The 26,411-nt window shown below is 46.5% G+C and overlaps 1 protein-coding gene across 1 annotated transcript in view; it reads right to left on the reverse strand.

The window, feature by feature from the left end:
- angpt4 (angiopoietin 4) overlaps positions 1-26,411 on the reverse strand; it is a 57,116-nt gene that overhangs the window by 14,232 nt on the left and 16,473 nt on the right. The window lies entirely within an intron of this gene.

Raw genomic sequence — 26,411 nt, forward strand, 5'->3', positions numbered from 1 at the left:
GAAGAGAAACTTAAAGAAAGAAACGAGACAGACAACACTGAGAGGGAAAGAGAGGGACCGTGATGCCCTCGACCTTGGACACCACACACTTCGAGTTATTTACCTTTTTGTTATTTCAGTTTAAAAGACAGAAAGAAACTTCTGGTTAGAAATGTTTCTTTGGGTTTACATCACAACGCTGTGTTTGTAATTTGACTACAAGCATTTTGACCGCCTTGGTTTTCGCTCGTTGACGCAGAACCTTTATTCAGACAGAAGATTTTGCAGGTCAAAGCCGCGCTGGAAAATGTTACGAGAAAGAAAAACTGTAATCGCACCAGGTTTTCTCTTTGCTTTTTCTGCCTAAAAGATGGGATGGAGTTTGAGCTGCCGGAGCCCCATCTGTCAACAGAGCTGTCAATCATGAGGCCACGCCCCCTTTTTATAGCATCAGATAACTAATTAAAAGTAAACTTGTCAGAAAAATGAACACTTGGACATAAATCAGCATGATAAGAACTAACTATAATGACAGAAACCATGTTGGAGAAAAATGTATTTGACGTGTATTTTGATTTTATAGTTTGACTCATGTCCCATCTGTTAATATGGAGGAGGCGGGCTTTATGAGCTATACTGCAGCCAGTCAGCAGGGGGCGACAGAGAGGGATTGGCTGCTGTCATGTCGGCCATCTTTTTGTTTGACTCCTGATAAGTAATGTAACATTTATAATGTTACAGTAACGTCGAGTCTTTCAGTTGACGTTCTGTATCCTCTGAGCATCAAGCGGTGGTCTGGTATATAAAGTAAGAGGTCTCTCCATCTCTGGGAACATCAACCGATGCCAGCTCGCACTGCCACTCTGTGACCTTTAACCCCTGATAAATAAATAATCCATCTCCTCGTGCCTCAGACTCCACGTCTTCAGGGTATCAGTGGCACTGAGAAGCTCAGGGAGTTGATAAATATATACGGCTGCACCAACAAACACAGTGATCCCAGAGGGCCGAGCAGCTACCACTGAGGCTGTTTGACGAGTCAGACGGAGTTCAGATCGCACTGCAGTCTGCTGCGGACACATCTGTCAGCTGATCGCTGCACAACACAAACTCTTTCTTAGGGCTACAACAAATTCAAAAGATTATTTAATCCATACACTGTTTATAATTAGTGACATTTCAGAGCGCTGCTCAGCGGCGCTTACTGTTGCTAGGTTACAGAAGATGTCTGGCGGCACTTCTGCTTCCCTCTGTAGTGACGTTCAGTCTGTTTTAAATCGCTCCGTGTGCTTCATCTTTGCTTTTATTCAAGGAGATTTTACATGTTAGCAGCAGCTCTAAGTCCAGTCCGTTTGATTAGTGTGAACACTGTGCACCGTACTCGAGCGCGGTTCCACTTGAGGTGGTCTCGAGTACGGTTCCTGTGAGCTCGGGTACGGGCTTGGGATCACGTGATTCACACGCTTTTCTACACTGAACCACAACATAAATAAGAGGCTTGTTCGAGATGAGCGAGGCCTGCGCAGAATCGATCGCCGCCTTACCGAGCACATTGCATGATGGGTAGATTGTTGTCCAAGTCCCGCGGGAGCGAGGCGGCTGCAGTTTTCAGGGCCAGGTGCCACAGCTGCGCTCCACCGACTGCACAACGCCGTGCATGCTGGGAAACGACTTGCTCTGGTTTGAGTGAAGCGCTGAAAAAAGCCTTGACACCCCCCACAAGGAAGTCTGACATGAAGTCCCTTCATGAAGTGTCAGACAGACACCAAACGGGTTTATCAAAGTACTGTCATTCACATTGTCATGCTTTACTCCTCATGGACGTTGTACCTTACTCGAAGCGATCGAAGCTCATGTGAAAACGGCCTCACCCTCGAAAAAACAAAAGGATTAGCTTCTCCTCCGCCGCTGTTGTTGACAAATGTGATGGTCAACAACAACAGAAGTCCCGCCCCTTCTGGATTGTGATTGGTCTGTAAGGGAGAAGAGACAAAGAGAGCGCAGCGACAAAAAAGCAGCTGAAGCCGAGGGCGTTTTCAGGCTGAGGATCCTGAACTGCATGACTTGTTTTGTTTTGTTTTGTTTTCTTGCTGATCGGACAGCAGCAGAGAGAGTGGGGGGGCTGACACGCACCAACTGATCGGCAGACCGGGAGTCACACCTGGGATCGGTGCGACGACGACTCTGTAAATGGGGCACCTGCTTTATCACCTGAGCTAAACCAGCGCCCTGAACAGCAGAGGAGCTGGAAACAGGCCCTGAATCTGCTTTGATGGAAACACTCCAATAAAGTCCAAGAACCTGAAACTTAAAATAAAATCTGTTTCATCTTTGATTAAACGTGTTTCTTATGACTGCTGACTCGTCACGTTCACGTTTTATTTCTTCCAGCTGCTGATGTTACTCAGCGTCATCATTCTTCACGCACTCTGACGGAGCTATTACTCTTGTTAATACCTTATTAAAGTTATGTTTAGTCTGCTTCCATTCCACCTCAGATTAAACAGGAATCACTCTGTTCAATCAGGAAAAGACTTTAGGAGCCGCGAGATACGAATCGCAGCGGCTGCTAATCCGAGCGGAGGCGCTTTAGAGGGAGCAGAACGCGGAACAAGGAGGGAGGAAACGAGGCGTAGTGACGCAGCGAGGAGTTAATCGAACAATCAAAGGAGGAGAAAACAGCTGGAACGAGCTGGTTCCTTTCTGCCTCCTGCTCCGCTTCCTCAGATGCTGCGCCGATAAACTCTGACCAAAGCCAAAAGCTCCACCTGGCTGCTGCAGCGACCTGCCAGCAGAGAGACGGAGGGGACACACAGACACAGAGAGGTGTGTGAACGTTAGAGTACGAACCGAGAGAGGAGAGGAGAGGGGAGGAGAGGAGAGGAGAGAGGAGAGTGGAGGAGAGGAGAGGAGAGGAGAGGAGAGGAGAGGAGAGGAGAGGAGGAGAGGAGAGGAGGAGAGGAGAGAAGAGAGGATTCAGACAACAAAGTTCATCAGGTTCTTTTTTTGTCCCTGGAGACACAATGTGCTGACTTATTCATTGACCCTTACTTCCTGCTTCGGCATTACAACTACACACACACACACACACACACACACACACACACACACACACACACACACACACAATGCATGAAACCTCCTCACACAGAACACAATTAGCTCTCCACACACACGCTCACAATCACAAACACAGGCCGAGCGGCGAGCTGTGGGACGACGCAGACGCCCCCACGTATGGAGGCTTGTTTCTGAGATGCTAACTCAAACCACATGTCGGCTGCGCTGTGATCGGGCCCTCTGGGTGACTTCACAGAGGGAGGGGGGGGACTGGGTCACCAAACAGCCCCGATAACAAGAGTGACGCACAAGCAAGTAGCACCGATAGAGATCTGGGGTAACAAGTGCATCGTGGGCCGGTGGAGTGTGTCGGGCTCTGAGCTGGCAGTGAAGGAACGGACTGCACGAGAGTTAGAACAGAACACAGAGATATAGCATTATCAGTAATCAATTAAATATGTTCCTCAGTGCATGCTCTACTAACTGTGCAGGCACTTCCTACATGTACCAGGATGCATTGCACGTGAGCAGCATCAGCCTCGGCCTCATTCGCTGGCGTACACTCTGGCTCAGAGAGTCAACGTGTCCTCGCTCATAACGTCCTCTACACAAACTCTACAAAGCGAAGTCGGGGACGAGAAACAAAAGTTGCAATAGTAAATATTTCTTCCAGGATCGTATCTGATGAAGGAGCTGCAGCCAGAGGAACAGCAGCTTGGCAGGGCTGCACCCCGCTGCACACAGACGACAGGTGTAGTTTGATTCCTTCCTCCAGATGGGCGTGGTTTCACAGGATGCCACAGTTCAGCTCTGAATGCTGCTTCAGTTGAACCTCTTCATCACATCTGTTGTAAACCCTGAGCTCAGACCCTGATGTACCCCGACATGAGACACATCAGCAGCTTGACTACTCACACTCACACACACTCACAGAGCTTGTCGTGTTATTGCAGTGTGTCTCTCAGTGCTGACAGTCCAGATGTTTTGGCTGAGGCTCAGAGTTTGATGAAGCAGCAGAAGAAGAAAACAGCCTCAGGCTCCGACTCTGAGCTGAGCTGCAGTCGACGGGCTGCAGGGAGAGACGTCTCTGTGTGCAGCCTGAGCTTCGCTCTCTGTCCTCTGTTAACACCAGCAACTCTTCCTGTTCTCCGTCTCTCATGTCTGAACTGTTTCTACATGTCTTTCTCTCTTTGTGTTTCAGACGCTGTCAGTGCTCTAAACTCTGAACCTCTTGTTCTTTCAGTCCCATCAGGGCTGGACAAGAACACGAAACGTGTCCGTGCATTTTGGTCCAAACTGAATCACCAACACTCCTGAGTGTCTGAAGTCAAATAAAATTAAATAAAACATAATGTGAGGTTATAATATTAGTGGAATTGTGTGTGTGACAGTAACTGTCCAGCCTGCAGAAGTGGAGTGATACTCTGTGGGGGGAATTCACTAAGAATGGATTGCGGCCGCTGATAGCTCCATAAACTGCACATCATTTGCCCCCACTGTCTGCTCCGTCTCAGGGTCCGATTCACAAAGCAAACTGCTCTGATGATACTGAAGCACAAACACGCCCATAAAGTTTCACAGCTCTGTGCAGGCTGATGGAGAGAAGCCGTCTGCACCTCCGCTCTGCTCTCTGGCTTTAACAGAGCTCCTCACTGACGGAGCTCAGCTCCATGCACAGATCAGTGATGAGCATGGAGAGGAGGGGGCAGCTCTTTAACACTTCACTGTGAAGTCCAGACTCGACAGGTGTTTCACTAGTCTGTAACGCAGCTTCATTTTAAACAGCAGCTCGTCCAGATAATAACCCCGTCCTGCGTAACGGTTTCAGACCGTTTCCACACACGTGGACAAAGTGTGCTCGTGTGCTGGGGTGGAGCCTCGCACAGCCCTGGACTGATTGATCTCCTGATTATAATAATAATGACAAAATATTATAAACAGATTATATTTACAGACATCATACAAACAGCACGGGAGCACAGAGACGCTGTTTGCTCTGCAGCACCTTCAGTGAATGAGGCCTTACCCTCAGTGTCTTAGGACGTACGTACAAACTGACCGTCTCTTCTTGTGAACAATCATAAACTGTTTTTAATAAATAATTTATTTAATCATCAGTTAAAATCAAAACTTTGTGTTAAAGTATTGATTTCTTTAGAAAGCTGTAAAATCAGACGGTCTGTGTCACATGTCATTCATCACCAACTCTACATTCATAGACTTTATATAGACTATAATATAAACCATCACTTCTGGGCCTCTACATGTGTGTGTAGCTGAGCATGTGTGCAGACCCTGTGAGACCCTTCCCTCTGCATCATCTGTTGTTTTGCTTTGCACGGGACGTTTTAAGGAGGGGCGCTGTCGTGGTTCCCTGAGCCAATCACAGCGTACAGGTGAGTGTGGGAGTGGTTCAAGTTAGCAACTGAGCCCATTCAGACCGAACATGGTGAGAGAGCGATGCAGAGTTGGCCGTCTTCCTGTTGCATAGGTAGGGGTGGCCTAAACTAGGATTGGCTGTTTGCTTTGTCAGAGGCGGGACAGAGGCTCTTTGTTGCAACTTTCCATGTCAGTGTGGCACGTTCCCTTCAGTACTTTAAATTGTTACTCTGAGCACCTCTTCTGTTTGAGTCCTTAAAGAATCAAGCTTAGAAAGAAGGGTTCATTAAGTGCTATATGGACACAAATGCCACCCCTGCATGAGTCAGTGCCCCAGTTGGGCCACCTCAGTCAAAAACATCTGGATCCGCCCCTGCGGGTAGGACAAGCTAACCAGCGGTTAGCATGCTAGCGCAAAGGTAACCGTGATGCTGTCGGCGGGGTGGGCGTGTTCTTACACGTGAGATTGAGAGTGAGCTTCTGGTGACTTATGTTGTAAAAACTTTTGTGTAAATATGGATATAATTATTCACTTTGACCTCCAGGGATGTGTACGTCAGCATCATGTGTTGGTCACATGATGAGGTCAGGTGTTTAAAGGTCACAGGGGAATAGGCAGTGAGTTGGGTGGGTGAAAGTAAGCATGTAACATGTAGCACAAAAAATCATCACAGCATGTTTGACAAGAGATGATCAGATACTTTTCATCCAATCACAGCGCTGATCATCTTCTGCATGTTTTATCTCCTACGACGAACGGAAACATCATCATTGTACGCGTCAGGACGTCCCTCACACCGATGCAGGAGACTAAAGTTAGAACTCTGGGTCGTCACTGCACCAACATAACAGAGACATAACTCTTGGAGGCATGTAGACTTGCTGATGGTGGAGTCACAGATCAGAGCCGGCATGTCTCAGAGGACGATGTGTCTGTTTGGAAGCTTGATGTTTTGGCACAGAGCTGATTAGATCTCCCACCGTCGAGTTGTCAGGTTCAGTTTCTGTTCACGATTATCACAAACCGAATGTCCTGGAAATCTGTTGCATCTCTTAGTAAATAATGAGGTGGTGTTTAACGAGGCACAGAGGGACGTGATTGAATCAGCTGTCTCTCTCTGCCTCCGTGAGGTGCTGAGGGCGACACCTGCTGATCCTCCGTCTCTCTGACAGACATGAATCTCTACAGGTGGTCTGAAGTGACGGACGGAGACTTTCATTTCCTCACAAACATCCTGCGGTGATTAAACTGTGGTTTGTGCTTCCTTAAACAGATCCGGTTCATCGGGATAAGAAAGGCCACAAAAAGAGCAGGAAGTAAAATATAATCTATTTAATCTTTAGGTTAAGCCTGACCGGGAGCAAGCGGAGTAATTAAAGAGAGCATGACTACAGTTAGAGAATAAAACGTTCTCTCTCCTGTAGCGAGAGTCCGTCCACACCTTGGTCTGTTTATAGAAATCTTTCTCACAGAGCTGTGGTGATTAATATATGTGCTATAATACAATGAAAAGAGACGCATTACATTGATTGTTCTTTTCCCTCAGAGCCTTATTTGACTTTTTAAAGCCTGTTAGAAGCAGAGTGGACTCTTAGACGACGAACACTCTTCTTATGGACCGTGTAGCCGAGTGTTTAGTAGCTCTTTAGAAGGACAGTGAAGAAGAAGAGGAGTTACTCGGCAGGTGTCAGAGTCCCTCGTGTGTCCTTTAAACCCTCTGTGGACTCCACAGGGTCGTGTTTTGGTTTCATGCAGAGAGTGCAATGGAAAAATCAGCAGGGGGCGACGTTCACTTCAGTCCTGTTTGAAAAACTACAGAGAGAAAGTGTGAAAGCCACGAGAGTATGAATGTGTTTGAGTGTAATGATGCACGCAATGAGGTACGCATCATTTATTCAAACCCTTTCTCTCAGAGACCTCAGGTCCTAAAGTGACAAAGAAAGACTCCGCCTCGTTGTCAAAGCACGCACAGGGTTCAACGTACCCCAAAGTGCGCTGCAGAGCGAACAGCGTCTCTGTGCTCTGCTGACGTTTGCACAGATTTAAATGAGTCATGATGAGCCTCTACAAACAGCAGCGCTAACAGCACCGCGCAGTTAGAGGGAAAATATCACCGTCTGCAGAGAGCTGGTGGGAGCTGCAGCGCAGTGTTATAACGCCTGGATCCCACAGAATCCGTGTCCGGTACGTTCCGTCTGTGCCCGGTTCTGGTCCGTCAGACCGCACAAGCCACGAGCCGCAGTGCATGGTGTTTTATTTTGAAATGACCAGATGCTTTATGCTGCTTTCGTGTGTGACTTCCTGTTTGGATCGATCTGCTCTGTTCAGCTTGACACATGCTTGAAGCGGCGCGTATCTTTAGCCGGAGACGGATCTTGTTGAATTGAACGGTAAGGGCTGTCACGCTCTGAGTTTACACTGATCATGCCGACAATTTCATCTTTTGCGTGAAAAAAATGCATTTGTTTGTATAATCAGGAGATCAATCAGTCCAGGGCTGTGCGAGGCTCCACCCCGGCACACGGGCACACTTTGTCCACATGTGTGGAGACGGTCTGGAGCCGTTACACATGAAGAGGATTATTATCTGGACGAGCTGCTGTTTAAAATGAAGCTGCGTTACAGACAGTTAAACTAGTAAACACCTGTCGAGTGCGCAGCAGAGAGCCGAGGTGCAGACGGCTTCTCTCCATCAGACACAAAACAAGAGCGACCTGCACAGAGCTGTGAAACTTTATGGCCGTGTTTGTGCTTCAGTATCATCAGAGCAGTTTGCTTCCTGAATTGGACCCTGAGACGGAGCAGACAGCGGGGGCAAATGATGCTCAGTTTATGGAGTTATCAGCGGAGCTATCTTTAGCTAAAAAAGTCTTTAAGTGAGTTTTGAATATCAGCAGATCACACGTATCTTTATTGGCGCTTCCTTTAAAGTATCTGTTTGAATTGTTGGTTCATGTTCGGGAGTGTTTGGAGCCTGCAGAGAGGAGAATCAAACAAGAAACAGATGCTGTCTTCACTTTCACTTTCTCTGCATCAGTGTTTCAGACCCTCTTCATGAGTAGGAGTGGGAAAGAGGAGCACAGAACCAGAGTTAGTCGTGTTATTTCTCAGAAACAAGATAAACACAAACAGAAGATTTCTCTATAAAAAGAGGTTTAAATCAAATCTCTCTGTTACGGCATGATCTCCTGCACACAGTGGATCGGAGGACTGACAAACATTAAGTGTTGCGAAAGCTACTGTTGGAACAGACGCATGTAAATCATGTCCAGTAAACACAAACTGAGACTTTGATCAGGTCCAACATTTGACTAAAAACAACCAGAGAGATGAAGACGTGTGTTTGTGAACGTGAACCCAACCTCTAACAGCGCTCTTTAATGAGCCGGCTCCTCAGCTCCTGAGCCATGACCAGGAACTAAAGAACTAACGGTTATTATAAAAACACCAAATTAAGAACATACAAAGGTTATGAGGTGTGTTAATCAGTGTTATCAGTCTGCTGATGGGGGAGTGAGTGATGTGTGTAAAGTGTTGTATGGTGTGAAACACAGACGGCCAAACAAAAACAAAGAGTCCAGAGCATGGACAGCAAGAAGAGGGGAGAGACAAGCGCTGGAAAGGCAGGGCTCCAGGTACGCCCAGGTGCACAGAAGCCCCGCCCACCAGGGACCAGAAAAGAGGAAACACAAAGCATGATGACGATAGTGAAAAAGGTGTTTCAGTACAGTTCATATCTACCTCAACACAGAGCTCACAGATTCAGTTGATCATTTTGTAGATGAAGCTAAAGTTGGAAACTCCTCTGATGATCTGTCTTTTACTTTTGCTGCGTTACCTGCTGAGAAAAGTAACGTGTTAGATTACTTTTATGTTACCAAACATTAACCCCCTCTGTGACTCGTTCCACATGTGTGTTATATCATCAGGACGGCGTGTAGCCTGCTGTACATCTACCTTCTAATGTATCGACTCTACCGTCTCTTTATTGTCTCGTTTACAGCCCATAATCTGTAACTCTGCAGCCTGATAACAGGACTGACAGATGCAGTATAACCTTTACAGCTCTTTATGATGCTAACAGTCTGACAGTGAACTGGACAGAGGCATACAGTATTAGGCACAGCTGTTTCCATGACAACAATACAACACAGGCTCTTAGTCCCACCAGTGTTGTGGAGCTGTGTTTAGCTGCAGATGCTTCTTCACATTTGAAGTCGAGCTCTTCACAGCTGACGAGCACTTCTCCTCCAGACACAGCTTACATTTCACCGTCATGTTGTTCTCGTTCCTTTCACCCAAACATTCAGAATAATGTGAATATTTACACAAAGTAAACGCTGTCCTCTCTGACAGCTCGCTAGCTGAGTTAGCTAGCTACACATGCGCACTGACTCAGCTGTGTTTACCTTCTGCTGGTGCGCAGCGACCTGCCAAGAAGGAGGAGAGAAACAGAAACAGAGCTTCAGGGAGTTTCTGTTTCTGTGGCGACAAAAGGAAAAGTTAAAGTAATAATCTAAAACTTTTTCATGTAAATAAATGTCTGTTAAGTCTCTATCTATCGCCAAATGAGGTACCACAATGGTGACTGAGTCAATGGCCCACTGAAAGCCTTTGCATTTGCAGTATATAGTATTATTATGAAGCAAACAGTCTGAAAAGGAAAGCGACCGTCAGCCAGGAAAATTAAGAGTTACCACCGGAGCTGACCGTGGACGTCTGGTTAAACTGGGAAGAGTGCTCTCATAATTACAGATTGTCGCCAGTGGGAGGCGCTCAAGAGCACAAAAAATTGAAATCTTCGAGATTGTTTCTGTAAATACAGCAATTTATTTTCCAGTAACAGATTACTGTTTATGAAAAAGTGACTAAATAACAGATGAGTTGAACTGCAGAACTATGGTGTTACGTTACTCGTTACAACAACACTGGTCCTATCGTTAACCACGTATTTTCCCGCTGTCTGTCGGCGGTGCTCTCCAATGATCGACTGTGTCATTGTCGGCTCGTGTGTTGAAACGTTGTTGAAACTTTCTTTGTGTTTTGTTGTGTTTTGTGAATTGTTCTTTGGAGAAATGACGTGTGAACCTGTCATGTGTTTTCTTTCTAAATGTGGTTCTGAAGTCGTCGAGCAGTCGAGGCAGGTCTGTCTCACTGTTAAGCTCAACATAAACTCAGCTGCTTCCAAACTTTTTACTCAAAGGAAGTTTAAACGTTTTATGCCCAAATAACTTTCTCTTTGAAATATCATGACTCACATTAAATTCTTGTTAGTTGAGACAAAATCAGAACCGGGAATCTGCTCGGATTCCCAGCAGGAGCACCGGCTCCGACATAAACACGCTCATTAAAGATAAACCAGGAAAAGACGAGAAAGAAAAGTTCCTTCTTCTGTTTTAAACATCTTCATGTGTCTGACGGAGCGCTCCTACAGTCTGATGACTGATCCGGCCGGGTCACCGCTCTGTGTGTGTGTGTGGACATGAGTGAGTGGGTGTATATAATGTATGTGTGTGTGTGTGTGTGTGTGTCTCAGTTAGAGTGCCGGGTCACCACTTCAGCCACGACAAACATCTCAATCATCTCACCACAATCAGGACCAGATGTGCTAAGTCAACATGGTGCTGTGTGTGTGTGTGTGTGTGTGTGTGTGTGTGTGTGTGTGTGTGTGTGTGTGTGTGTGGGTGTGTGTGTGTGTGTGTGTGTGTGTGTGTGTGTGTGTGTGTGTGTGTGTGTGTGGGTGTGTGTGTGTGTGTGGGTGGGTGCACTTATATGTAAATGCATGTACATCAGTGTTAAAGTAGGTTAGCGTCCTGTGTTACATCAGCAGCACAGAGGAGGTGTCGTGGCTATAGTCCGACTGACACAGTTAGAACAGAGCAAAAGTAAGACACATAAAGCCTCTGTGTGTGAACACGCTCACAGCGTCCGACATGTGTCCTGCAGGAACATGGACACAATGAAGGAGGGAAGGTCACTGAGCCTGAGTTTGACCCAAGCAGCGACCTCAAGCAAGTTAATGCAGAAGTCCCAAAAGCTGCAGTTCCTCTGGTGTCCACTTGAGGCCGTCTCCAGCAGTGAGTCAGTCCCCATAGAGCCCCATGTTAAACTTTACAGCAGAAATAAACATGTTTACAGCCTGGTACAAAAAACAGTTTACATTATATTAAGGCTTGAAGTGATGCAGCATTAGGGGCGTGGCCTCTTTGAGTGACAGCTGGGAGCTGCTAGCTGTCTGCTAGGTGTCCCCTCAGTTCATTCAGTCACTGAACGTAACCTGTTGGAGCCTTTTGGAGATTTGTTCACGTCTTGCTGTGCGCTTTATTGGAACAACCAACACGTCTCACACACTGTTTTTCTTTGAGTCTACTTCTAGTATTATTGTATTGATACACACCAAGTAGCAGGTTTGTGCTCACCATACCTGGCCTGTTAGCCTCTTCAGTGTTTATCAGACACTGATTTATTCGTCGTCATGCAGAGGAGTCAGGAGTTGTTGGCTTTTCTTCGGAGAGATTACAGCAGACTGTAGTGATGAGAAGATCGGTTATTTTACGTTTCCCGTTATGTGTCGTTCACCCGCTGCTCTCTCACCAGAGATTTGGGCGAGCGAGCGGCAAGTCCCCAACTTGTTGAGTCGGATGAATAAAAACCTGTCACCGTCACCGTCACAAACAGAGTCTCCTCTGTGGGAAACAAAGTTAAACCAGCTCATTGACGAGACTGCTCAGCTTTTATAACTTGGCTTTGGATAACCACCCCGTCATCCAAATATGGTCACTTCTGGCTCCGGTAAACCAACATGGTGGCGACTCGAGCACATCAACCAATGGGTGATGTCACGGTGGCTGCTCTGGTTTGACTCCGGTCTGGTCTGATATCCAGCGCATTAATAACAGCCAGGTTCAGGCGCCCCTGGACCTCTGAGCTTCTAATAAGGCCTCATAAGACATTATAGATATTAGACAAATATATTAAATTGAAGCTAAATGACAGCAGCTCATGAACCGGCAGCTGTTTTATGTGACTGTCAGAGTGTAAACACTCCAGTATTCTTTAACCCGCTCTGGTCAGGTCCTCAGAGGGTTGAGCTTCTCGAACAAAGCTCCCTGGTGATTTTATTATTTTGATGTTTGTCTTTATGAACAGAGTTTGACCCGTCTGAGGGCAAAGAGCTGAGGCATGTCTGGTTGTTCATAAGCCTTTGTAAGGTCCGTATCTCCGTCTCAGGCCTGTAACCTTCCTGCTGTTCGGCCGTCTGCTGAAAACGAAATGAAAACGGCTCTCATGTAAAACGATCGTTCAAACCAGTCGAAGAATGCAAACACAGAGATACTTTGACTTTATTACAAATGTGATTCAGATCTGAGAGCAGCTGCAGGACAGCTTGTTTAAGAACAGACTGTTCACTTATTAAACTACAAAGTGTCGCGTGCGTAACATCACCTGTACTTCATCATCCGCTCACTAAGACAACAAACAGAGGTGGTGCTTTATGAAGGAATAATGACCGCCTGTCATCACTCTCTGTCAGTGTGTTTGAACAGGTGATGCTGGACGGATGACGGACAGAGTGGAGGAGATTGTTTTGGTTTAACAAGAAGAAGAAAAGTGATTCAGAGATGTTTCAGCGGCGAATAAAGAAAGAGGAGGACGGATGATACTCTGAGGTTTTGGAGCATGTAGAGTCTCCAGATGTCTCTGCTGCTTCATAATGATGTTTAAAAGTCTGTTGGTTGTTATTTCTTCACTGATTTTAGTTTGATTTCATGTCATTCTCCATTTTAATACACAGTTTAATACAAACTCATGTCTTTGTGAGACTAAGGAAGCAGCAAAGTCGCCGCTCGTCACTCGCCCGGTGAGAGACAACAATCCTGACTCCTGCACTGGCCGCTGAATGAGAACCACTGAACGAGCTAACAGGCAGGTCTGACACAGATAGCTGCTAATCAGTGCTAACATATGAATAAAATAACGAGTGTAAAAACAGTGTGTGAGACGTGTTGGACGGTCTGTTCGTCCAATAAAGCGCACACACAGATTATCTGTCTGATATTTACATGAACAAATCTCCAACAGGCTCCAACAGCACAAACACGGCCCAGAGGTTACGTTCAGTGACTGAGTTAGCTGAGGGGACACCTAGCAGACAGCTAGCAGCTCCCAGCTGTCACTCAAAGAGGCCACGCCCCTAATGATGCATCACTTTAAGCCTTAATATAATGTAAACAGGTGAGCTGTATAAAGATTCTCCCCGTACAGTTGTCATGAAGAGAGAAATGAGCTATAGAGAGCCAAACTGTTTTTTGTACCAGGCTGTAAACATGTTTATTTCTGCTGTAAAGTTTAACATGGGGCTCTATGGGGACTGACTCACTGCTGGAGGCAGCCTCAAGTGGACACCAGAGGAACTGCAGCTGTTGGGACTTCTGCATTAACTTTTTAGCAGCGGAGCTTCCTGCTTGATATGAAGTTAATCTCTGGAGAGCTGCTGTTTGGATTCCTTCCTTCGTAACGATGAGAGCTTAAAGGGGAATTATTTTTAAACCAGGCTTTTGCACACATTTTTGGAATGTCAGCATCTTAATCCCCGCCCACAAATGTGCCCGATCAAAGTACGTCGAGTGAAAGTATCAAGACTTTTTATAATCCTGGTTTTTACTTTGACCACCTGTTGCCCCCACAGGTCTGCTCTGAGGAGAGAAGAGAGAGTTTAAAAGGGGAATGTTTGAACCCCTCAGAGGCTGTGGTGCATGGCCTCACGCCAGGATGTGTGTGTGTGTGTGTGTGCGTGTGTGTGTGTGTGTGTGTGTGTGTGTGTGTGTGTGTGTGTGCTGTGCATAAGTGGACAATCGATTGAGAAAGCAAAAAAAGAGGTTTTCCAAGAAGCCCTGCTTGGCTGAGCTCAGTTTGGCACGCGGCCACGAGTCACTGGGAATCTCTCCCTCCTTTACTCCCCCTCTCCTCCTCCCCCGTCCTCCCGTCCACTCCTCTCACCTCCTCACTTTCATCTATCGTTCATCTAATATCTCTCCCACCATCTTCGTCCTCCTCCACGTGTGTCTACTTTTCTCTCCATCTTTCCTCCTTCATTCCCTCGCTCTTCATCTCTCCTCTGTATTTTCCTTCTTTCTTCTTTCCCCTCCTCGTTTCTCCTCTTCTTCATCTCCTTCACGCACACACACACACACACACGCGCACACACACACACACACACACACACACACACACACACACACACTGAGGAGGAGGAGGAGGCTTTCCTCCCCCTCAGCTGATAACAGCCTGTCTGCTGTGCTGACTGATTCTGTGGCCTTTTGAACACAAGATTAATCTCTTACTGTTTCTCTTCGTTTCCTCCTCTCTGATATTTGTCATCTAACGTGTCGGGTCTCAAACTCTGGTAAGAGGCCCCAAAATGGCTCCTAAATAGTTCGTAAGTTAGTAATACTTCTCCTAAATTTTGAGGACTTTTTTTTTGTTTTGTGAAATTTTTTATACAAGGCCCTAATAATTTTTACAGTTTCGAGCGAGGGTTTGGCTTTCAAAGATCTTGTGCCAGCAAGAGCATGTTCGATATGTAAAAGAACCATCGATGAGAAGACAAGGACAACCTCAAACTAAAACAGACATCTGTCCAGGATGCTCCGAGGGAAGGAGAGAGGGCAAACTCAGTTGTGGTAGCGCTAGCTTGCCATGGCACAATCGGTAGCTGCCACAACCAGCCAGGGGAACTGCCAGTAGCTACCGCTACCTGCCAGAGCTGTAGTGGCAGTTTTGGTGGCTGCTAGGACCTGTGGCAGCTACTGGCAGTTCCCCTGGCAGGTCCTGGCAGCTACCGATTGTGCCATGGCAAGCTAGCGCTACCACAATTGAGCTTGCCCCTACTGGAGGAAAGTTAGTGAGATGGTAAAGTTACTTGGACTGTTGATAAAGTTAGCTAGCTGCTAGCTAACTTGTAATCGGACTCAGGTCATGGGGACCGGACTCGGACTGGACTCAGATTCTTATATTGGTGAGTTGGACTTGAAGACTGGGGACTCGAGTCTCGGCTCAGACTCGAGGTTTGGCATCAAATTATCTCGAGACTGTTGTTTTGTCCTGAACTGGTTTTCCACTTGTATTTCATTGGTCACATGATTCATTCTATGTTTATCAATTATTCCATTTATCAACAAATATTTGAGAAATTATTGCAGAAAAAGTCGAATAAGAAGCAACATGTGTGTTCAGTCGTGTGTTCAGTGTAAACCACGGCAGAAAGAAGGAGAGTAAAGATGTCGTGTGTCGAACTCCGGCTGTGAGAGATGTTTTATTTCTGATCACATCTGAGGAGAGGAAACAAATAAACAGCTGAGATGAGAACCATCCAACCTTCTCAGAGAGGAGCCGTCGCTCTCGTTTTCTGTTTCTGTTATGTGAGAGAATTCTTTACGTTTTGTCTTCTGGCATCTCAAACTTCATCTTGTTGCTGTGTGTACATGTGACCGTGTGAGGTCTGACACTTGCCGAGTGTTATCCACATTCCTCACAGTTCTATGTGTGTAAGTTCAATATTTGTTTAATGTAAGCTGTCAGCTGAGTGTGACTGATGAGCATAAAAGTCATGCGTGAAATATGTGGAGGAAAGGCAGCAGATTTACACACAGCTGGGGAGCTGCTGCGTGTTTTTACATGCTTACAGTCACATGGACACATGTTGATCCACTTTGGATGTAAAACAGAAACAGTGGATTCATGAAGCACGGCGTGGAGATGTTTCTCTGCTGGACCGAGCAGGTGAGGCTGCAGAGGAGCGATTGTGGAGAGAAAATCTGTGCGTCTAAAACATGACATGTACAATGGTGTACCTCAAGGTTTTGTGTTAGGTATAAAAAGTCTGTATAAAAAGATGGACAACGTGACAGCTCCCTAAAAGTGAGTCCAAACCCTCTCTATCGCCCCCTGCTGGCTGGCTGCAGTATAGCTCATAAAGCCCGCCTCCTCCATGTTAACAGATGGGACATGAGTCAAACTATAAAATCAAAATACATGTCAAATACATTTTTCTGTCATTATAGTTAGTTCTTATCATGCTGATTTATGTCCAAGTGTTTGATTTGACCGAGTGTGATTTGATGCTATAAAAAGCGGGCGTGGCCTCATGATTGACAGCTCTGTGGACAAATGGGGCTCCTGCAGCGTTCTGTTCCTGTGTAGCAGAGTAGAGGAGGAACGGCGAGAGGAGACGTAACTAACACTAACACTACAGTCATTGAACTTTCCATCAGCGTGAATATCTGCTTCAGACCGACACAAGAAGCTGTTCTGCTGCAGACTGAGCCCACCTGAGGGCTCCAACACGCCAAGGACACCTGAGGGCTCCGACACGCCAAGGACACCTGAGGGCTCCGACACGGCAAGGACACCTGAGGGCTCCGACACGGCAAGGACACCTGAGGGCTCCGACACGCCAAGGACACCTGAGGGCTCCGACACGGCAAGGACACCTGAGGGCTCCGACACGCCAAGGACACCTGAGGGCTCCGACACGCCAAGGACACCTGAGGGCTCCGACACGGCAAGGACACCTGAGGGCTCCGACACGCCAAGGACACCTGAGGGCTCCGACACGCCAAGGACACCTGAGGGCTCCAACACGGCAAGGACACCTGAGGGCTCCAACACGCCAAGGACACCTGAGGGCTCCAACACATCAAGGACACCTGAGGGCTCCAACACGGCAAAGACACAAGGTAGAGGTCTAAACTTGAAGATTTCAGTTTCTCTTTAGCGGCACCTATGGTGATAAACGGTAACTGTAGGAGGACACTTCCCAATTTAAGCAGACGTCCACGGTCGGCTCCGGTTGTAACTCTTGATTTTCCTGGCTGACGGTCGCTTTCCTTTTCAGACTGTTTGCTTCATCTGAGCGTCGAGTTTGTTTCTTCTTCTTTGGATTTTCACTTCTTGTTGAAGTTGTATCTGTAGTCATCCATCTTTTCTTTGTTTGTTCAGCCATAGTAGATTACTGTTTACTCGCAGCACTTGCAGAGAGCGGAGAAGCAGCCGCTTAGCTCCGCCTACCCTCTCTGGCAGACCAACCACTGCTGACTGATGATAACGTGTCACTAACTGGGCGCTGCTTGTGACACCCAGTCCGTAATAATACTATATACTGCAGATGCAAAGGCTTTCATCAGTGGGCCATAGGCTCAGTCACCATTGTGTTACCTCATTCAGAGAGAGAGAGAGACTTACAGACATTTATATACATGAAAATTTGAGATTATCACTTTAAATGTGTGTTTTGATGGCAGCAAGATGGCAGCGCCCGCTCTGTGGGGGTTTAGGCTTCACTTTCGTTCAACGGGAGGAGGAGGACGCGTCTTTGGAGCAATCTGGGAAGAGAATTTCCTTCGGGATTAATTAAAATTTTTATTTCATCTTGTCTGATGTCTCATTGTATTAAACATTTAGTGCGAGCTGGTGAACAGTCACTGAACCTCTCGAGTCTTTGTATAAACTCAGACTGCTGTGGGGATAACAGGCAGCAAATACCAGACCTTATTGACAGAGGAGATATCATCATCTCATTCTGAGGTGATTGAAAAACACTGTTCACTTAGATGGAGAACAAAGATGGCGGGTTTCAGTATAACATCTAAATAATCATGTGTCTTTGCAGCTGTTATCAGTGTTGTTGTTTACTCTGGACCACCTTGTTTACGTCCAGGACGTTGGTGGTCCGTCGCTCACACAGACGGCAGCAGCCAACGAACGGACGACACTCCTGAACCCTCACCTGCTCGGAGGACGCTGATAACATCAAACAACAAATCAGCATGATCATTTGAGCCCTTCAGTGAATCTGCAGGAGGAAGGTTTGGGGGGGAGATACACCTGTCAGGACAAAGGTGACCTACTGAAGCTCTCTCTGTTACCTTCTTTTATCCAAAAAAATGTCAATTTAATCCTGACGTCCTTTAGCAGCACGACGCCCTGAACATGAAGCCCAACAGCGTGGTCGCGTGGGTAACATGAGTGTGCAGCTTATTGAATCGTTTCATTGAATCATCTGCAGGTGATCGCCAACGCACCAAAATCAGCTTGTTCTGTGTTTGATGAGAGGGAGGCAGGCCGGACGGTCACAGTTACAGTCTGACACGAGACAGAGCCACAAACTCAAACTGCACCTTAGCTTGTTGAACGAGTCTCCATACAAACCCTTACAGGAGGAGAGCACTGCTCGCCGCATTCTGCAGACTGACAGCTAATTAGCTTCTTAGCTGCAGCTCATTAAACAGCATCAGAAACTGTTGTTGCATGTTGTTACACGCTTCAGATTTCACTTACTGTCGCTCACTTTTGTCTGTTTACATGTTGACATAACACCTTATATTTTACTGCTGCTCATGGCTAGCTAACATTGTGTACCTCATTCCCCTGCCGGCGCTCAGCCTGCCAGCAGCTGTCAATCAAACACAGATTAGGACCCGCCCTCGAGACGCTGAGATGAAAAAAAAAGCATTGAGCAGCTTTGATCATTTTTGATCGTTTTTCTTGGTTTTAAACGAGCGTGCAGCAACCTGCATTCCATCTTATGGCCAGCAGGGGGCGACTCTACTCCCCTGCATGTGTATGACTCCTTCTCTCTCTTGATTAGTAAACATGTTCCTGATGAGTTTATGGTCACAATCTGTAGTTTCAAGTCTTCTTCAACACAGCGTAAGTTTGTTTAGTCACTTAAGCTTCCATTTAGAGTCACAGAGGCCAGAAAGCAGGGGAGGGTTTAGAGACTGGCATCAACTTCAGCAACCAAACTGTAGGCCACAAGCCAGTGGTTGATGTTACGTTGGCTACTTCCACTACATAATTTCTACCCATCATCCACATGCCCTTTGACTTACAGAGCTGCTGCACGTGCTCAGTTTGCCCTGACAGTAATCCATCCATGTCTGGACATCACCATGAGGTTAAAGGGAAAGTATGCGTCTTATTATTTGGGTGAACTGACCCTTTAAGCCTGCAGGTAGCAGCGACAGAGAGGCTTGATACTGACACCGTCCAGACCGGACCTCCCCTGAGACCCTCAGAGTGAAACACAGACACCAAAGCTCTCCTCGCCTGCGTGCCCTCCAGAGAAACTTTCATTACAGACAGTGCTCCAAGCAAACCAACAAACTACACGTCCTGCAACAAGACTCGGCACACAGAACACGCTGCACACACTTCCTCTCCGTTGTTTGTTCATGTGGAGCAGCTCGGAGTGAAACAATTTCCCCTGAACACGCTCCATATTCTCCGTCCTGAATGTGTAATTACACGGAGCTGCAGGGTTAAGGCTACATCTGATTGCGCCAGCAGATTCCAGCCGATTAATTACGTGTTATCATAAAGTTCGGAGCGAGCCTGAAGTGGACTCTGTGTTTTCTTTGCAGTTCAGATGGTGCTGGCTTCCCCCAAACTGTGCCTGAGTGCTTTGACCCGGCTGCTCAGAGGGAAGGAGCAGCGCCGGGCCAAAGGGGGAGATTCCTCTCAGAGTCACATAAACAAACAGAGAGAGAGAGCGAGGCCTGAAAATACTCTGACGGAGGGAGTACAAAGGGATCTCAGGGAGCGGTGTATAAATAGAACGCAACGTTAAAGGAAAACAGCATCATGTTGATGAAAGATTTCATGTGTCTTTAAATCTCTCTGGACGTGTCAGGAACGATTAAAGGAAGCTTCATCAGGTGTCATGATCACAGTCAGGTGGTAACATTAAGAAGAACGTTGTTACTGTTCCATCAGAGTTTGGGTCAGATTAGGCATCAAGAACACCTGATTAGGTACCTGAGAAGCTCAGAGAGAGTTTTTTGGGACATTTTTTTATTGTACTTTCACATCTAAATAAACAGAGCAACACTTTCAGCTCCATGTTGTGCTGCGTTCAGGCTCATGAACAAATTCAGCATCAAACTACGACTTCTTTACCTGAGTGTGGTGCATCATGGGTAACCTCAGTGTATCTTTGGGAGCTGGGTGGATAGGGTGTCTCTGTGCAGCGTCTCTGTTCTGGATGTCTGACGTGACGCTGGAGGACGGGGAGCAGCTCGTTCTTCCTCTCGGCCTTCACACACTCATCATGCTGCACTTTGTGTTTTTTCAGCTGCTTCGTGTTGCTTTGGGGCGCAGACGCAGGTTTGATGACCTCTTTGATGATTATTTATGATATATATTTACTCACCCTGAACCTGAAATACCTCAGAACAAGTGATGACGAGCCGGTTTAACGAGTGACTCGCTCGCTTCCTGTTTTAGCTAAACAACAAGCAGCGTTCAAAATGTGACTGAGCGTTAGTCGCCGACACGTTTGCACAAACAATACTTCAAAAACGTGACAGCTGCTGTAACCACGACGACCACAGACACATTCGGCTGAAAGTCACCAGTTAACCTGGTCACCTCCAAACAAGCGCTGACGAGCCGTTTCAGGGGAGCAGCTCTTCGTCTTCTCTTCCAGACGTTTGACTTTAGTTTCTCCGACCGTCTCTGTTGTTTACTCTTCCACTCTGTCAGGAAGGTGCTCATCACATGACATGCCAGCTCCCCCAGAAGTGAAGCCCAAACCTCTCCATCGCCCCCTGGGGGCGGGGCTGTAAGTTAAGGGTGCGCTTGATTTGATATGCAGCAGTTTTCTACGGGCGGAGCATTTTAAATGTTAATATCACCCTCAGTGTTTATTTAACCGTGAGAAGACAAAATCGTGATCGGGATTAATATTTGATCAGTTGTGCAGCTCTGATGGACGTTGCTCAAACTAAGTTAACGTAGACTTTAGTCCCATGCAGGACATGGAGACGGTCTCCGGGATGAAAGTTTGTTTGTTTGACTCTTCACACCTCTCCACCTCAGCTTTATTCCTTTCTGACAGTGGAGCGTAAAGTGAAACGTCGTATCTGCACATTAAAGTCAGCAGAGACTAAATGAGTTCATCAGAGACTTCACTTCACATGTGATGACGAGGGACACAGGTGTGTGTGATGGAACCTGATGTTTGATGTTCAGCTCGTGTCCTTAAATACAAACAGTGAAATCATCTGTGTGAACAGAAACTCTCAGCGTGACTCCTCGTCCCGCTCAGCTGTTTGGTGTCAGGTCGTTTATTTATGATGCGTTTAAGGTCCGAGTGTTAAACTGTAAAAACAAACATCTGTGAGCTGACGATGTGCAGTCTGCGCTGTACTCAGCTCTGCAGCTCTGTTAAAGACAGCACTGTTCTCGTATCACTCGTTTCCCCGGTGTAAGAAATGAGACCGCTTCTAAACTGTTCACAACCAGCAGGCGTGTACGACCACCAGCTGTCACAGGTGCTGTCACAGGTGCTGTCACAGGTGCTGTCACAGGCAGAAGTGCGAATGATGTACCTCTCCAGTCCAACTCTTCTGATAAACGTGTGACCACTGCTGTGTTTCAATGTATTACCTCCTTATCATGTGACCTCTGGATGCCTCTGTTGGATCCCTCCTAAAAGTAAAAAAACCCAGAAACCAGCAGAAACTGTTGTGTAGGAGGATTTCTGAGGATCTTCACTTTAACCATGAGCCCCCCCAAAAAGCTGCTCTGTGTCCGTCACACACAGTAAACTACGAGGCTTCTGAGAGGATAAATGTTCCATATTAAAAACACCGCTTTCAATCTCAGACACGATTCGTCCAACAGCACATCCTCTGATAGACGCTTTCAGGCATTCCAGTTTATCCAGCGTTCAGCGATAAACATCTTCCAGCGCAGACTTCCTTCTCCGTGCGCTGCATTGTTTACAGTCCAGTCAGCAGCTCGAGAAGCGACCGTGTGTTCAGATCAAAGGTAAATTCTCCCTCCAGATGTGTCTACTAAATAAACGCCGTCATCTCTCGGTTCGTCCCATCCCCCGGAGGAGCGCCCGTTCATCTGTCTGTGCTGAGTCTCAGTCTCACTGTAAACAGGAAGTTACACAGAGGCTGCACTCTGGCTTACTGCAGCTGGATGAAGCCCAAACAGAAACAGATTCTCTTGTGATCGACTTTAATTAACGGCTCTTCAGTTTGCTGAAAGAACAACATCATGATGCAGATTAGGAACAACATGAAGCTTTGTCAGGTCTGTCCTCAAGAGGAGAAGAACACTACTTTAACATGAGACGGAGGGCGGAGCCATCATTTATGATGCATTCAGGGTTAGCTGTTAGCATGCAGAGTCTGTCTATAGAGATTAATAAGAAGCTGAATTGAATCAGGTGACGCTGGTGCGAGCCGGGATGTTATTATGGCAGATTATGTCACAACAATTTTACATTGTTTTCGTAGAATCTGTAAACAGAGATGAGGTTTTTATTGATCTACACTTACAGATTCTACATAGAAATGTAGAATCTGTAGGCAGGGACGTGCGTTTCTGGGAAGGCAAGTGTTCTGGTTTCCGTTTGAACTACGCTTGTAGTCTGAGTAATATTGACCAATCACATATCAGCAGGCTGCGGCGTATGCAAGAAAAACAGTCGGTGAGGAGAGCAAAAGAACGTAATCCACCGTAAGACGTCCCGGCTCCATCAGCGTGATCTGACGATGATTCAGCTTCTTATTAATCTCTATAAACATCTGCATGCTAACAGCTAACAGCTAACAATCTGTTCTAGATCTAAACTTTAACTTGAGATGAATTCCCTTGACGCTGTGTCGCAAAAGCCGTTCAGTGTTCACATTTCCCGACTTCCTCAAATGCATCAGATCGATCCGACTCCGTTCAACAAACAAGCATTTTAAAAGTTTTCTTCTCCTCTTGAGGACAGACCTGACAAAGCAACTTCTTAAAAATCTGCATCATGATGTTGAAATTTGAACAAGTCAATCACAAGAGAACGTTTCTCTCTCTGTAACAACGCAGCACGCTGGAAAGGAAGTCTTGTTTATCGCTTACCGCCCGGCACGTTCAGCGCTGTGCCCGGAGGCTGTGTCGTCTCAGACTGTAGCTGATGGGATCCCAGATTGTGATTTTATTAATACATAAAAAGACATCTGCGTGTGTGTGCAGCCTCCTGAGCTTTGAACTGGGGCAAACAAAGACGTCCTGTGGACACCAGATTAAGGGGCTTGGTGGACATTAAAAAATATCTGCTTCTTTTTAAAGAGATGAACTAATGATCACACACAGGGATACATACTTTTGGGTGATCTGTGTTGTGTGATTCTCGTTGCCCAACGCAGTCGTACTATTCACATCCTGTTACTGACTTTGTGGTGCTTTCACAGAACAAAGAAATGTTCTGGTCAGACGTCCAAACAGAAACAGTTTGTGGTGAACCTTCAGATCCTCTGAAACCAAAACTTGTTCAATTAACTTCCATATAAATAAACGTCTTCTTGAGCAGGTGGGAAAGACCACAGCAGCGTTTCACATGTCACAGTGAAACTTCCCACTAAAGCAACACTAATGGTGTAATTGAATGTTGTGGGGTGGAGGGACATCAAAGTAAAGATGCTAAATATAAAGCTAAAGTGTCTGTACAGAGTTTATACTGTGATAAACACACACGCCCCAGTTTAACGCTCTCTGATTGAACTGTGATTACAGTCAAACGTCACGCCTGTTCCCGGAAGTGTCACAGAGTAAATATACGATCTGACACTGTTTGATCCACTGTAGCAACAAACGTCCCCAGAATCCACTGAACAGACTCTCTAGTAAACATTGAACTGATCGGCCCGCATTGTTCCCATTTTGATTAAAGGCAGAAGTGACTGTAAGACCGGACACATCCAGCAGCTTCAACCCACACAGGAAACACGCAGTGAAACGTGACTCACTAAATCTGACTGTTAACATTTTTTCTGCGTCTTATATTTGAGTCAGTATCGACGGTGGCTGACGAGTGCAATCGCGCTGCAACGGCCCAGACGGTTTCCACTACAACAAACAGGCTGCAAATTCAGAATCACATGCAGAAGTCCAAAACAAATGCAACCATGGAAACACTGCATTTAAAATAAGGCAGAAACAAATGCATCAAACGTGCTACTAATACAGAATCAATGCAAAGTGAAAAACACATCTGACACACGTGCTCCAGGCCTGCAGGGGGCGCTCGGGGTAACAGCCAAGAGCAAGAGCTAAGTGTTGCTTCCTTTAGCTACAGATCTGAGTTAGCCATGCAGCTAGCTGTACTATCAGCTCTGAGCACAGAGGTGTGTTCGTGTTCACTCCTCAAGCTTCACACTGCAAGGAGTCAGAGTCGGGGGGATGGGGGGGGGCAGCGGGGAATGATGGTGGAGTTTGACGACAGGGAGGAACGTTAACGTTACAGTAGGCTGAACTGTAGGATGTTTCCAGGGAGGCTGAACTCACTCTGACACCGAGGGGGAGTACGACCCAGAGGCCTGAGCGGGGGTTCGGTGGGGGAAGACCCCCCCCCGATGCCAGGAGCCAAACCCAGCCAGTAAACCAGCGCGCTTCAGTCTCCCCTGTGCTCAGCCTGAGCTCTGTTGGTGTCTGACTGTAAGTGGTGTCGCCCCGTGTCTTTCCCTGCGGGCCAGATAACCCTGAAGCCCCGAAGCCCCTGTGCTAGTTAGAGTTAACACCAACACTTCACTGTGCTCAGAGCCGGGCCAGACTCATCATAAAGTACTGCTAGCTGCACGGCTAACGGAAGCTACACTCAGCAGTGGTTACCTCAGCAAGCTATCTGTTGATCAGGAGCCGTTTCTCAACAACAGTTGGGTGATTTCTTTTAAGTTGTTTTTGCACAGCGGTCAGTGTTACACGAACCAGATAAGGTAAAGTAAGATAAGACTTTATTGATCCCCAGAGGGGAAGTTCGGTTGTTGCAACAGCACAAAGACAAGTAGCAAGAAGGCAAGAACAAGTAGAAATAAACTGAATTAAATCAGAGGAACATACAACCGGTATACAACAGTGACATAAGTGACAATCTAAGTGACATGGTATGGGATAAAGGGACATATATGGGTAACAGCAGCAACATTCAGCAGTATGAAGTGATGCAGTATAAAGTATGAAATAGTGCAGACTAAGGACCCGATCGGACCGAACGCGTTATAGCAGCTGGGTTTTTTGTCATTGTTTTCAAGAGAGGGACACTTTCAGCGCGCTGCTTTTCCGCTCTGAGCGCCTCACGTTGAAAAAACGTGAAGTCAAAGCAGAAAAGCGTCCGACGTCATGGGCGATTTTTCTGATTGTCCAATCGGATAAAAGGAGAGGCGGGCCTTCTGTCAGTTTACAATATAATGGTGAGGTTAATGACAGCTATGATTCGGTGGTTGCCTTAACAACAGTAGAAAAAAAAGGCGCAGCGAGCTGCTCTTTTTTTTACTGTAGGCTTCAACAAGAAATGCAGTGCGGTGCGGTGCGCGTTTTACAGCCTGCAAAATGCGCTCTGTCTGATCCGGACCTAAAGAAGGCGCAATATAAAAAGTGTCAAATAAATACAGAGACGCTCCGCTCCAGCGGCGTCTCATGTTACAAAGTCTGATGATTAATAAATGTTTAAATGAATAAACCTGTCACACGGAGCGCCCCCTACAGGTCTGGAGGACTTTTGGAGCACAGTTTGATGACTGGATTTGCAGCGTTTTTCTTTTGCATGTGTTTTTGACTTTGCATCCTTTCTGTATTTGCAGTGTGTTTGATGTTAATGCATTTGTTTTGGCCTTTTGCAGCACATTTTTTTCCTTTGCAGAGCGTTTCAGTTGTTGCATGTGTTTTTGACTTTGCAGCAGGATGTGAGCCTTTGAGCTGTTTCAGCTGCCAGTGCATCCCTAAACGTCTGGACTTTGAAAGCTAAGACCTCCTCGAACCCACATCTGACTAAATGTGGACAAAGTTTAGTGAAAAATTAAAGTTTTTTGTCAGTGACTCTGTGAACCATCAGGCAGCTTCACTTCAGGCTTCTTTATTATTCAGTAACTGTAGTGTGTCTCCAGCAGCCTCCTGCTCGGCTGTAATCTCTCAGTAAAATGACTTTAATCTTGTT

Source organism: Semicossyphus pulcher, unplaced genomic scaffold, assembly GCF_022749685.1.
Source record: "Semicossyphus pulcher isolate SPU_LCO1_2020_fin unplaced genomic scaffold, fSemPul1.0.p SCAF_3, whole genome shotgun sequence".
NCBI lineage: Eukaryota > Metazoa > Chordata > Actinopteri > Labriformes > Labridae > Semicossyphus > Semicossyphus pulcher.